Source organism: Palaemon carinicauda, chromosome 38 (genome assembly GCF_036898095.1).
Source record: "Palaemon carinicauda isolate YSFRI2023 chromosome 38, ASM3689809v2, whole genome shotgun sequence".
Classification (NCBI taxonomy): domain Eukaryota; kingdom Metazoa; phylum Arthropoda; class Malacostraca; order Decapoda; family Palaemonidae; genus Palaemon; species Palaemon carinicauda.
Window position 1 is genome coordinate 11,518,467 of NC_090762.1, and position 14,900 is coordinate 11,533,366.

Here is a 14,900-nt window from a genome sequence, read left to right on the forward strand (position 1 = left end):
TGGCCACGAAGGCCACGAAGAAAAATATATGAGATAATATTTACGAAGTTCGTACACAACGAAGTCCGCGGGAGTCCGTGACGTCATCTACAGCATATGACACAGCTTCGCACGTATTTTATCGAAAACAAATGCAATCTATTGTAAACGTAAATTTGGGAATGAACATCTGAAAAATATCAGACTTTGGTACAAATTTGTGGAAAATCAATCACTGATTGTGAAAATGATGTAACATTCATATACCAAAAATTAACTAGAAAATTTTTATTCGAAAACACAACACATAATAATCCCTTGCTTGTCATAAAATCTCTCTCTCTCTCTCTCTCTCTCTCTCTCTCTCTCTCTCTCTCTCTCTCTCTCTCTCTCTCTCTCTATATATATATATATAATATATATATACTGTGTATGTATATATATATATATATATATATATATACATATATATATATATATATATATATATATATATATATATATATATATATATATATATATATATATATACTGTATATATATATATATATATATATATATATATATATATATATATATATATATATATATATATATATACTGTGTATGTATATATATAAATATATATATATATATATATATATATATATATATATATATATATATATATATATATATATATATATATATATATATATATATATACATAGAGAGAGAGAGAGAGAGAGAGAGAGAGAGAGAGAGAGAGAGAGAGAGAGAGAGAGAGAGAGAGAGAAATTTATGACAAGCAAGTGATTATTTTCTGTTGTGTTTTCGTATGAAAATATTCTAGTTAATATTTTTTTTATGAATGTTACATCAGTTACATAATCAGTTACTGTTTTTCCACAAATTTGTACATAAGTCTGATGTTTTTCAGATTTTTATTCGCCAATTTGTGTTTACGATAGATTGCATTTGTTTTTAATAAAAAAAATACTTGGGAAGTCGTGTCGTCGGCTGTAGATGACGTCACGGACTCCCGTGGACTTTGTTGTGTACGAACTTTGTATATATTATCTCATTTTGTTGATTAAATGGTAAGAATATATAACGGATTTTTAGCAAAGCGAAAAATCTATTTTTGGGTGAGATAGCCATGTCTTCCTGATGGAAGTTCCTATAGGATAGCTTCCTTGGGTATATTTGACTACTGTGATATTCCCAGAGAATTTGCCTTAAGGTACCCAGAATTCTAACTCCTGGAGCAAATATCCCTCATTAAATGAACCAGGGATATCGCGTAATATCAGAGGACGTATTCTTGACACGCCACATAGCAATCTGCACCCCGAACAGAATTAACACTTCGAAGGGGTCAAGTGGCAAGAAAACGAAAAACGAGAATGAAAGGAGAACCGCTAGCAAGGCACCTCTCCTATCTCGCTTCGAGTGCGTACATAGCGCCGCCGACGGCGCCATCTGTATTCCTTGTAGCGATACACGAGGTGCTACAGATACTGTATATAGGGAGGGGTCCTATAGCTCTTTTTAAAGAAAAGGAAGGGCGGGTCCATCAGGACGACATGGCTATCTCGCCCAAAAATAGATTTGTTCCGTAACCGAAATACAAACCACGCTATTTACAGAGGGTTTACCTTTTAGCGCAGCTGAAATGGCGAGCCATTAGAATTTAACGAGGGTGTATTACCCCCGCGCTAGTTAGCGGGGGGGGGGGGGGGGTAGGGGAGTGGTAGCTAGCTACCCCTCCCCCCCTCACACACAGATGAATGCTCACTTTCACTTTTGGCTCGGACTGTGACAGACGTCTCTGTCTTGGTCCTCTCTTGGCAGCCATTGTTTGTTTTGTCTTTACTTAATCGCTTACTTTTCATTTACTCAATATATATGTAAACATGTTTTCATGTTTGTATATATATTTGAGTATAGAAATCAGTAAGTTTCCTTTTCAGAGTTGTGTGTGTAGTGTACGATATCTACGTGGAGTCCTCGGCAGTTAGGCCACCACGGTGTAATTTTATGGGTGGCGATCGAGTTTAACTTATGTCTTTCTCTCTCTCTCTCTCTCTTGATGTCGTTCACCCTTTTACTACGTGTTACTACGCCCTTGTAGCTTCCTTTCCGTGTGGGGGGGTTGCTACGCCGTACGTTTGTCTCCATTAGTTTATGAATCTAATTGTAGTTGTTTTTTTTTTTTAGCTTGTAGAACGATTCCTTTCGGGGTTTTCGTTCTTTCTTTAGTGTTCATTCATTTTTAAATTACATAATTACATAGTTACATAATTATAATTGTTATAATTCTGTTTTGGTTTCAGCTCTCCTTCCGTGAGTGTAAGTGGTTGTGAAGGCACGTGCCTGTTGTGTAATTCTTATTTCCTTTCCCTCGGGATTCCTCTTCGGAGCCTTCCCGGGGGAATGAATGTGTACTAATGTTATTTGTTTTATTTTTTTACAGTTACTGATCTAGTTCGTTTCTGTAATATGGCAACGATGTGAGCTGTCTTGTTGAGTCCTGGGGATTCGGCTGTTGCTGCCTCCCCCCTTGTATTTTCGTCAGAGGCGTGTCTCCTTCTACTGGAAGTACTCCCTTGACGACGGACAGCTCTCCAGTTCATTTTAGAACTCTCAGGAGGCTTGCCTCCTTGGGCGGGTAACTTTCCTTCCGAGGGAAGTTTTTCCTGTCCAGGCTTGAATTTTTCCCCTTTGGGGGGTTCTTCTCTTGCCTTTTTTTTTTTTTTTTTTTTTTTTTTTTCGTGCGACTATGCTCTTGGTGCTGAGCGATCACACCTGCAGTTTCGCTCAAGGGGCTGGGCAACTGCAGGAGCTCCTCTTCGGAGGATTGCTCCTTTTAGGTCACTGGCTGACCAGTCTCTTCTACGAAGTGTTTCTCTTTCGTTCGCGAGAGAGTACACTCATAGAGATTCCTCTTCGGAGGATTCTTCTGTTGCTGTTGGCCTCCCTCGCCGTAAGGCCCACCGTCCGCCTCGTCGTAAGGGCCTCTCATCTCCCTATAAGGGTGCTAAGAGGCGCCTTTTTGAATCTCCGTTTGCAGCCTACAACTCCTTTTTCTTGATCTTCTGCCTTGGTGCAGATGGACAGCAGTCTGATCTCGTCTTCCGACGGGCAACGGTCTTCCCAACGGACAACGGTCTTCCCGACGGACAGCGGTCTTCCGACAGACATCAGTCTCCCGGCGGACAACAATCCCTTCGGGGCAAAGGGTTGCCTCCCACGGGGGTTCTTCCCTTGCGTGTCAGGGTTCCCCTGCGCGCCCTTCTGCTGTGTTCTCTCCTGCTCCTGCTCAGTGTTAGCGCACAGGCGCTCTCCGGCTCATCAGCGCTCTCCTTTTCGTCAGCGCTTTCATGATGATCATCCCTGCTGTTCCTGTTGGTTCCTGTTACGCGCCCTGTGCGCCCACGTTCGCCCTCGCGATTTAGAACTTCGGTTCAAGTCGGGGTCAAGGACTCTTCTTCTATGCGCAGGCTTCCACGCGTAGCCTTCTGCTTGTCAGCGATCATCAGCTCGCCAGCGATCATCAGCTTTACAGCCGGCACGCCAACGTTCTCCAACACTTCTGAAGGAACATGGTTCGCCAGCTACTAGCTCACCTGCGCATGCTGCTCACCATCGCGCGATCACCTACCTGCGGATGCTGCTCGCCATCGCGCGACCCTCAACTGCGGATGCTTATCGCCATCGCGCGACCGCACCTCTGCGGATGCTGATCGCCATCGCGCGACCGCCCACCTGCGGATGCTGATCGCCATCGCGCGACCCTGCGCATGCTGATCGCCATCGCGCGATCGCCTACCCTGCGGATGCTGCTCGCCATCGCGCGACCCTCAACTGCGGATGCTGCTCGCCATCGCGCGACCCTCAACTGCGGATGCTGCTCGCCATCACGCGATCGCCCACCTGCGGATGCTGCTCGCCATCGCGCGACCGCCCACCATCGTGCGACCGCCCACCATCGTGCGACCGCCCACCTGCGCATGCTGATCGCCATCGCGCGACCCTGGCATGCTGATCACCATTGCGCGACCCTGCGCATGCTGATCACCATCGCGCGATCGCCCACCTGCACATGCTGCTCGCGATCGCTCACCTTCGTATGCTGCTCGCCAACGCACGATCGCTCACCTGCGCATGCTGCTCGACCATCGCGTCGGCATGACACAACGCGCCATCGCCAACATGCGCGTTAGCGCTCACCAGCTCACCACCGATCGCCTGTTGATCCATATCGCCCACGCGGCAGCACGTTTCCTCGCCATCGCGCTAACGCTTGCGTTCGCCGCCTCGGACTCGCGCTCATTCACCTGCCCACCCTTACGTTCGCTCGCCTGCGCGACCGCTCGCATGCGCGACCGCTCACCTGCGCGACCGCTCGCCTGCGCGACCGCTCGCCTGCGCGCCTGCGCGACCGCTCGCCTGCGCGACCGCTCGCCTGCGCGCCCGCGCGCCCGCTCCCCTGCGCGAACGCTCGCCTGCGCGCCCGCTCCCCTGCGCGAACGCTCGCCTGCGCGCCCGCGTGCCCGCTCCCCTGCGCGCCCGCTCCCCTGCGCGCCCACGCGCCCGCTCCCCTGCGCGCCCGCGCGACCGCTCCCCTGCGCGCCCGCGCGACCGCGCGACCGTTCGCCTTCGCGCCCGCGTGACCGTTCGCCTGCGCGCCCACGTGACCGTTCGCCTGCGCGACCGCTTGCCTGTGCGCCCGCGCGATCATTCGCCTGCGCGCCCACACGTCTACGTGCCTGCACGTCTACGCTCATGCGCGTCCGCGCCCATGCTCTCCAATGTTCGCCCGCGCTCGAACCAATGGTTTTCCATCGCGCGGACGGATGGTGTTCCGTCGCGCGGACGGATGGTGTCCCGTCGCGCGAACCGACGGTGTTCTGTCGCACGAACTGACGGTGTTCCGTCGCACGAACCGACAGTATTCCGTCGCTCGAACCTACAGTATTATTTCGCACAAACGTCGGCTTATTTCTTGCAGTATCCATTGCTCGTCTATGGGTTATCGCTCGCCGACCACCAGCTCTCGCCCTTCCTACCACGCTCTCCCTCCTTCTGCGCTCCTTCGCTCACCTTCGTTTGCGTTCCTGCGTTACCGCGCATGGGTGCTTCCACGTTCGCCCACGCGCAAATCTTTGAATTACCGTCGCGCGAGCTCCAGGGCGATTGCGACCACGATTCCCAATGGGGTTTTCGCAGCATGGCCAGCCTGGCGAGTTCTTCTGGAGCGTATTCCCAGAACACGGCCTCACCCCATAAACGCAGAGCATGGCACTTGCAGGAATAGGAGAAACTTAAGGGAGATCTGAGCAACGCTCCTCTTTCCTGAACCTGGGTTAGCCCTTCCCCGTCATTCCCTGGAAGGATTTTTGGCGGGGGGGCTTTCCGTTTGAGATTTCTCCATCGGACAAGGGGTGACTGCTTACCCCTTCCTCTGGAAGCTTACCAGGTCCTTTCCCTCCTCGGTTACGGCCCGAGGTTTGGTTCAAGGAAGCTACAGGAAGATCTTGGGTACTTTCCTCCTCTTGAGCTCAGGCACCTTGGCCTTCGTCGTTAAGTATCTAACTTGCGGACAAGCTCGATGTTGTACCATCTGGACGCGCTGACTGAGGGCTTCCTTCGGGTGTCTCATCTGTGGAGGTCGACGACCTCAGACACCCTTCCATCCTTGAGAAGAGTTTGTTTGTGCCCAAGGACAGAGACTTAGACAGCGGCTGTGCGGAGGAAGTCGACTTCCGTTTTCACTCCTCCAAGGCGCTTTCTTCCAGACTCTGCAGGGCTCCAGCGCCCTTTTCTTTCAACCACGTCGGTCTAAGTTATCGGCTACGACAACTGGGACAAGGTGTCCAATTGCAGTTTCCTCCTGTCAGGAACAGATGGCATGGGAGACTCCCCCGGGGGGGCATAGTCCTAAAAGGAGTTCACGAACTCTAGGATTGCAGGTTTTTTGCTGGGAGGATGCTTAAGGTTACTCATCCGAATGACAGCTTCCCGATGCCCATTCCCGCACAATCTCTGTGATCAGCCAAGGATATCGCGCCTGCCGTCTCTGTCAGCGAATTCAGTGTCTCTGAACCTCTATGCCATAGCGTCAGCAAGAGTTGCCCGGTTGGGCAGAATGATCCATACCTTAGGCGAAGGTCTTCCTTAGGATCATTGACGGCTTCACCCCCGGCCTCCTCAGTCGATCCTTTCTTGTAAGGAAGGATCTGAGAGGGGAGTTCCGTAGTCGACCTCTCAGCCCTGATCAAGTTTGTCGAACAAACTTCGGCCAGCGTAGACCAGCAGAATCGATCAGACTGGTAACGAGGCGACAGGACTCCTTAAACCCTGGATCGGAAGGACGGGTACTTTCAGTTTCCATTCCATCCATCTTCCAGGGTGCTCGTCGAATTCAGCCTAGACTGCAAGTATTAATGCTTATGATGCAGTGTGGCTATCCCGCCGTGGCATAGCAGGTTTGTTTCCCCAGAGAACTCTCCCTGCCTTCCTCTTGGCCGCTCAGGTGCAGGCTTCCGTCTCCTCTGCTGTTTGGAGGGCTGGTCAACTCCGGTAGGCTCGGGTTCGACCTTCTTCAGCGCCGGGACAAGCTTCCGGATGCTTACCATGAGTGTGGGCTCATGGTATTTTGCTTGGAGCCTTCTCTTCCTCTGCCTCAACATCTGGAGTATCTGGCCATGATATTGAGTCAACGGCCTTACCACGTTGGAAACCCCGCTTCTCGTCCGTCCAGCGAGGTTAAGCAACGTCGGTTCTGGTCGGTACTTGGATGGGTGACCACCTGGGGACGCCAGATTCTGTTACCACATCCTCCGAGCCTTCCTTTCAGTTGACTGTGGCAAGACTGAGGAGAGTCGCAGTACCTGTTTTCAGTCAAGCAGTGCTTTCAGCCCTACCTTGGAACGTTTCCTAGTTCTCCTTTCCTCATTGACCCGTCTATAGTCCGAACGGTCGCCTCAGGATAAGTTCCATGTGGGGCGGTCCAAGTTCCGGTGGCTTCAGGCAATGTTTAACCGGACTTCCTGGCCCCTATGGGACCAGCGGAACTATTAGACCTGCAATGGGTGTTGACCTATGGAGGCTCTTGATGGTAGTGGATATTCTCGTCCTTTCCCCACATTCTTGATGCTGTTCTCGGACTCGTCAAAGGAAAAGGGGGGGGGGGAGGCATGTTCCTGTCCAGGCCTATGGTCAAGACCTGAAGGATACCTCTCCATCATTCAGGCAGGCTTAGGGGCCGTAGTCTGGCCCCTCTACAGATCTTACAGCTCCTGCCGAGTCGCCCCGTGCGCGTTGACTTCATGATTCTGGCGTATTCTAACCAGCAGGGGACGCATTTTCACACCTTCACATCTTGCAGTAGAGATACCGGGATGATTGAGATTCTCTCAATACCACCATCGGCTCTCTCATTCCAGGCAGGGGAATGTTCTCTCCAACTATCCGAGCAGAGCCTCGTAGAGAGAGTGTACCTGGGGGTCTTTGACCTTGGGTAACCAGCAAGTACTGGTCTGGGGGACCTGATCGCGACAGCTTGGAACCTCAAGCTTCCGCTGTTCTTCCCCCCAGTCTCAGACCCCGAGACTCTGGCAAGATGCATTCCGGTTATGGTGGGACAACTTCGACCCCTGCGTCTTCCCTCCTTTTTGTCTGTGGACAATGGGTCTCAACAAGACCAGGTTGTCTGTCAACCTTTCAATGGGAGAGCTCCACTGGGACTATGCGCAGAACGGTTTCTGGAACCTCTGCTTCCCCTGACGGAACTCCCGGGAGAGCTTCTCCCACGGCGCAGACTACTCAAGCAACCATACTGCGACATCTCTCCCGAACCGGGACGTCGCTTCGGCTTCATGCCTGGAGACACTACGCCTCCTCCTTAAGAAGAGATAACCCGCTACAGTCGCGGTACGGAGGTCGCGTCATCTGCGATAGTCATCCGCAGGGGTCTTCCAGGCAAAGTGAAGAGTCTAAGGTGGTTAGTGCCGTGGGAGATATACCTCTTCCCTTGAGGCCTCTTCTCCAGCAATAACGGTCTTATTGCCTTTCGGCGGGAGGAAACTCCTTTCCGCTCTCGGCAATGAAGCCTGTCGCTCAGCCTTTCCCTGACCTTCAGGCTTAAAGGAATAACTTTTTCCTGCCCGCTGGATCTATCTTCGCTCATGCGAAGCTACAATCGACCCTGCCCTAGTCGGAGGAAGACCTCCAACTTGGAGCATGGCTCGGACTTTTAGTCCTTTAAGAGATCTTCTCAAGACCCTTTACGACAGGCCTCGGATTGTATTCCACCTTGGGTCTCCTGCTCACTCTGGCCACGGCCAGTGTTTAAGCAATCTTCTTGGTCTCTTACGACTCCCCCCTTTCTAAGGAAGAGGGGAAGGCAACATTCAGGTTCGCTCCTGAGTTGTTGGCTAGACTCAGAATCTGGGGGTCCCGGCCCTTCGGTCCAATTCATTCAAGATTTTGAGTCTCCATTCTGTATCTGATGTCCCAAGACCTTCTCTTTCTTGCCAGTAAAGAAATCGAGAGGTTAGCGCTGGGAACAGCTCCAGTTTGTCCTCAGTTGCTGCCGATTTGGGAGCACAAGGAGGACACGGGGGAGAGTCACCAGTATACCTCTTCAACCCGGACTCAAGGACATTCATCTCGACCTGTCTCCAGACCCTCCCCCGTCACGTTGCCCTACATCACGATGTTGGATACATCGCAACGTCCCTCGCCTTCGAGTAATACTACTCTGTGACGCAGGTGCTACAAGCTGGAGTCTGTAAACGTCTAATGACCTTCGCAGCCCGCTTCCTGCAGGGCATGACCCACAGGAGTCTCGATACGTTTTCTATCGCTCTGTGGTGGCTACACAACAGCTGGTCTAACCTCAGGCTCCTTTTTGGACAGGTAGCAGAAGGTTGAGGGCATTGTTATCAGGTTTTACTCTGCATGAACGAAAGAAGTATTTCTGGCTCTTATTTCTTTCTTCATCATCCCCTCTACGGGGAAGCAGCATCCTGGTCTCTGCATAGCTGACCTCGAATCTCTGCAGGTAAACCATGCTTCCTTGTGTTCCGAGTATTGAGTCAATACTGTCGCGTCCCCCATACCCTGACGAGGTGGTATTGGGAACGTCCTAACCCTGAGTTCCTTCTGGAACTCCAGGTCAACTGCCTAGGACGGGTCACACTTCTTCCTTCACACACAAGTTTACATAGGCCACATGGTTCCTTGCGGAGCAAGGAACTTGTGAGGTGCAGGGACTCCTTTTCTCGAGTGCAACTCACTCGGATTCTGAGTCCCCGGGTAAAGCCAAAGCCAGTATGGCTGGGGACTTTCCACCCTACCTAATGGGTAAGTCACCCTCTGTAAATAGCGTGGTTTGTATTTCGGTTACGGAACAAATGACAAATTCGAAGATAATTTGTATTTTTCCTAACCATACAAACCTTAGCTATTTACACATATTTGCCTGCCAGCCCTGTCCCCCAAGACAAGTCCTACCTCTAAGTGAAAGTGAGCATTCATCTGTGTGTGAGGGGGGGGAGGGGTAGCTAGCTACCACTCCCCTACCCCCCCCCCCCCCCCCGCTAACTAGCACGGGGGTAATACACCCTCATTAAATTCTAATGGCTCGCCATTTCAGCTGCGCTAAAAGGTAAACCCTCTGTAAATAGCTAAGGTTTGTATGGTTAGGAAAAATACAAATTATCTTCGAATTTGTCATTTTTCACTTAGCTCAAAATCCGTTTTTTGGTCTCAGGCCATGTCGTCCTGATGGAAGTATACCAGAGCATTACTGTATCTGTGGATCCTCAAAACGTGCCATACTCTCAAGAAGGTATTTACCGGTCAGCCTAGACCTAGAGACCTAAGATGTTACCGTCATACATCTTTTCATCTAAACATAGACTATGTTAATGATTCCTGCCCCCTACAAGGAAGAGTCATACTAGACTCTGGAAAAGTCTCGAAGAGTACATATACCTATGTATGAATAACAGACAAGCCAATATAATGGTCTCCCTCTATATTATGTAAAGCAAAGTTTGTAAAAAAACCGCTGTGTCGATACAAAATACCGACAAGCTCCCCGTTCGATTGCTGGATTGGACAAAGGTTTATATCCAGGTAGGAAGAAATTTGTACATCCGCCACCGTCCCTATAGGGCATGAAGTCCTCCCCACTAGGGGAAAGCATAAACCAATGAAAGTTTGCTTGCAGAAAGGGACAATCTATTAGGATTATTCATGTTAAAGTTATACATAGTTTAAGTAATGCTAAACCATTTTCTAGTAAAATGACATGGGCGAATGAAACGCAAGGTTCACAAGAACTAGTTTATTGACAATCAATAAAATAAAAAAACAGGTTAATCAGCAATTATTCACGTATAAGAAGAGGATAACCAACAAATAAGCATAAGGATCATAGTAAGCAGAAAAATTGTTTATCTGAAAAGAAAGAACATTAGCGCCACTTTTAATATTGAGATATTAAAATCATAAAAGTCTGTCTTACTATTCAATCACACTGGCGTTGGAAATGCTTGGCACACGTGTCTGCACTTATGCTAGGTTCACCTTTGATTATGGAAGTCAACAAGGGCACCTTGGTGCTCTAACACTTAGTCTGTAGAACAGTCCGTGACTACACACCCACCCTAGAATTAATCGTCCCAATTAATTTCACTGTTCCTCGCAGAGTTAAACAGTAGGTTTGACGATACTACCCACTGCTACCACAGACCTCTTCAGTTGCTCCACTTGCTTTGCATAGTGTCTAAAGAATACTCTGGAAGACTACCAGCCAGTGTATGAGCGAAGATGTTCGAAATCCATGTTATTAAAGAAATTTATGGACGAGGCAACTTTCCTCGGATCGTGACCTGCGGGTGTACTATCTGGATCCGCTCTGTAAATAAAATAGGTGATTTTCGCCCTTAGTTGTTTCAGAGATAAATTTGAGCCTGAAATTTCTCCCCTAAACAGCTGACCTCCCCTAAAGTCTGAAGTTCTACGAAGATAGACCTTTGGGCATTCCACTGGACATAGAGATGCATCTTCTTTCAGAGGGCAGATTCTCCAGGGACCCCACCTGTTGGTGGGTAGCTCGTTTTTGGCAAGAAACGTTGGGTCCGGAAAAAGGTTCAGTTCTCCCCCATCTAAGAACTGAACACGACCTTCCTCTTGCGAGAGGGCTACTATTTCACTAACTCTAGCCCCTGAAGCGAGTGCAAACAGAAATATAACTTTTTGGGTCAAATCCTTTAAAGCACTCTCCTCATTGTTCATCAGCAAAGCGAATTGAAGAACCTTATCCAGAGACCATGAAATGGGTTTCGGAGGTGCTGATGGTCTGAGCCTAGCAGAGGCCTTCAGAATTTTGTTAAAAATGTCGTTAGAGAGGTCGACCTGGAAGGCATATAAAATAGGTCTTGTCAAGGCAGACTTACATGTTGATATCGTGTTGGCTGCTAAGCCTAGCCTTGACCATGGAGGTGGATGAAGAATGATAAGCAGAAGTCCGTCGAGATCTTTTGTGGCTTCTTCGCCTTGACAAAGGACACCCACTTCCTCCGTGATGACTCATATTGTCTTCTGGTGGATTTGGAATTATATTCCTCTAAAAGGTCTATACTGTCTTTTGATATCCCAAAACGCTTTCTCACCGCTAGGGAGAGAAAATCATGAGCTGCAGGTTTCAGGTTTTCAGTGATGAAGCACAGACAGTCGACTTCTGAACTCGCTGGGTCAAAACTGGATCCAGTAGCGGTAGAAACTTCAGCCATAGTTCTAATGCCAGAGGGAACCATACGCTGTTCGGCCACTTGTGAGCCACTATTGCCGCTTTTCCCTTGAAAAATCTCAGTTTGTCGAGGACCCTCAATAGAAGGTTGTGAGGAGGGAACAGGTAAATCCTGGACCATCTGTTCCAGTCGAGGGACATAGCGTCCACTGCTTCCGCTAGGGGATCCTCGTACGGGGACACGTAGAGAGGTAACTTCTTGTTGTCTTTCATCGCAAAGAGGTCTATCTGCAGTTCTGGGACTTTACTCAATTTACTCAAGATGAAGGAGAATGATCCTGCGTCTAGGGACCATTCTGACTCTATCGGTGTGAACCTGGATAGAGCGTCCGCCGTCACATTGCGGACTCCTTAAAGGTGAATCGCTCACAAGTGCCATCTTTTCTTCTCCGGTAGTCGGAAGATGGCCAACATCACTTGGTTGATTGAAGGTGACCTCGATCCTTGTCGATTCAGGCATCTCACTATCACCTCGCTGTCTAGTACCAACTTTATGTGGATCGAGCGGCAAGGAGAGACTTTCTTCAATGTAAGAAGTACTGCCATTGCTTCCAAAAAGTTTATGTGAAATTTCTTGAATAGGTTGGACCAGGTTCCTTGGGCCTTCTTCCGGTGAGAATGACCTCCCCATCCCTCCTTCGAGGCATCTGTATGAATAGTCATAGAGGGGGGAGGTGGCTGGAGAAGTACCGATTTCTTCAGCTGTTTGACTTTGGACCATGGCCTGAGAAGCGAACGTAGATGAGTCGGTACTGGTCTTATCAGATCGCTTCGCGTGTTTGATGCATATTTCCTCCCAACTCCGGTTGCATCCTTTAGCTGTGCTCTTAGCACTGGGTCTGTTACTGAGGCAAACTGGAGAGAGCCCAGCACTCTCTCCTGTTCGCGTCTTGATATCCTTTCGGAATCAAGAAGTCTCTTGACAGAACCTGCTATTTCTTTCCTCTTCTTTACAGGGATGGAAAGTTGATGTGACAGTAAGTCCCAGTGGATTCCTAGCCACTGGAACTTTTGAGATCGAGAAAGCCGAGACTTTTTTCTGTTGATCTTGAAGCCTAGATGTTCCAGGAACTGGATCACATGTTGGGAAGCTTGCATGCACTGTCTTGGATGCTGCCCACACCAGCCAGTCGTCCAGGTAGGCCACTACTTGGATTCCCTTTAGGCGTAATTGTTTGAGAGCTGCGTTCGCCAGCTTCGTGAAGATCCTTGGGGCTATGTTTAGCCCGAATGGCATGGCTCTGAAGGCGTAGAGTCTTCGTTGTAGCTTGAATCCTAGGTAAGGGGAGAGTTGACGATTGATTGGAATGTGCCAATAGGCGTCTGACAAGTCTATGGAGACGGTAAATGCCCACTTGGGTAGTGAGGTCCTTATGTGTTGCAGTGTTAACATTTTGAACTTGCAGTTCATTATGAACTTGTTGAGTGGCAACAAGTCCAGAATGACTCTGAGTTTTTCTGAGTCCTTCTTTGGAACACAAAACAGCCTTTCTTGGAACTTGATGGATTTTACCCTTCGTATTACTCTTTTCTCCAAGAGTTCTCGAATGTTTTCTTCCAGAACGGGGGTAGAGTGTTGGAAGAATCGTGGGCACGGAGGTGGAGTGCTGTGCCAGCTCCAACCCAGTCCATTCTTGATTAGGCTGTGGGCCCAGGGATCAAAGGTCCAACGATCCCGAAAAAGATGGAGTCTCCCTCCTACCGGAAGCATTTCACTTTTGCTGCTGTTGACCTGAGGCCTTGCCTCCTTGACCGCGACCTTCCCTGAACCCCCTTCCCCTTGAGGGGCGTCTAGACGATCCTCTGACTGATCCTCTAGCTCTTGCTCGAAAGGTAGTAGAGCCCTTCGAATGCTGGGTTAAATGCCGGAGACTGAGTAGTCACGGCTTGGGGTACCCACTGGTACGTGGTCGGGGTTTGTGCCACCATCTGGGGCACTGCGGTCAAAGGAAATTGCTGCTGTTGCTGTCTGTACTGCTTGGCTGGCCAAGAGGGTAGCCTAGGCTTCTTAGTCTTCTTCTTTGGTTGGGGACCCTCATCCGGGGAAGACTTTCGTTTAAGAGATAGGCCCCATTTCTGGAGAAGGTTTCTATTTTCCGCGGCGGCCTTATCCACTACCTCCTTGACTGCGTAACTAGGAGATTAGTTTCCTTGGCTCGTGCCTCACCGCAGGCGAGGCGAACACGAACTCCTTACAAGCCCTCTTAGCTTTGACGAAGCTGTAAAGGTCCTTCATCACTGTGGCCAGATGTGTCTTGGCGACTACCATAATCATCTCTTGAGCCTTGGGGTCACTTGCCATCGTATCTAGAGTCATTTGCAGAGACATTGAGGCGGCAAGTCTTTCTTTTGTCTCTTGCTCCCTACGCAAGAGAAAATCAGACAGCTTCGGGAGGTCCTCACCGAACTGACGTCTGGCCTCCAACTTCCTGACTGAGAAGGTAAGATGGACGTCCTTCCAGTCTTTCTGGTCCATGGGTAAGGCCAAGGACAGGGGTTTACACTCCTCCAAGGAGGGGCATGGTTTACCTGCCTCGACCGCTTTCAGAACAGCCTTTAACCCTTTTTCCATGAAGGGAAAGGCTGTAGTAGGAGAGGCCACAAAGGAAGGATGCTTCTTATTAAAGCGGGGTACCTTTGAGTTTGTGAAGCCCCTCTCCTTCAGCGAGCTTGACAGTAAGGTCTGCGCTTTAGCGTGGTCAAAAACTATGACCTCCTTCGGCTCCGTCTCTTCCTTTGAGGCTGGTTCCTTCCTAAGGCGGACATTGCAGTCTGGGTACGACTCCTTGCTGGGCCAGAATTCCACCTCCTCGAGGGGGACTGAGCCCAATCTCTCCGAGATGACGATCTTTCCCGTCGTCACAGGCAAGTGCTCGGCATACCTCCAAGGGTGGGCATCCAAGCACAAGGGAAGGTCCTTCACATTGAGCTTCTTCTGGGGCCCACGTGATGCTGCAAGTCTTCGCATCTCCAACTTCATTGCAGCTGCCTTCTCATTATTTTCTTTCTGCATCTGCTGGATCATTACAACGATGGAAGAAAGAGTCCTTCCCAGATCCTCTGGGATAGCAGACGATGTTGAGGGAACAGGTTCAGGGGCCTGAACCGGAGTAGC

The 14,900-nt window shown here is 49.6% G+C and overlaps 1 pseudogene; it reads left to right on the top strand.

Annotated features, from left to right (window-relative positions):
• Positions 1 to 6,678: 6,678 nt before the first annotated feature.
• On the top strand, positions 6,679 to 6,797 carry LOC137630736 (5S ribosomal RNA; annotated as a pseudogene).
• The last annotated feature ends 8,103 nt before the right edge of the window (positions 6,798 to 14,900 follow it).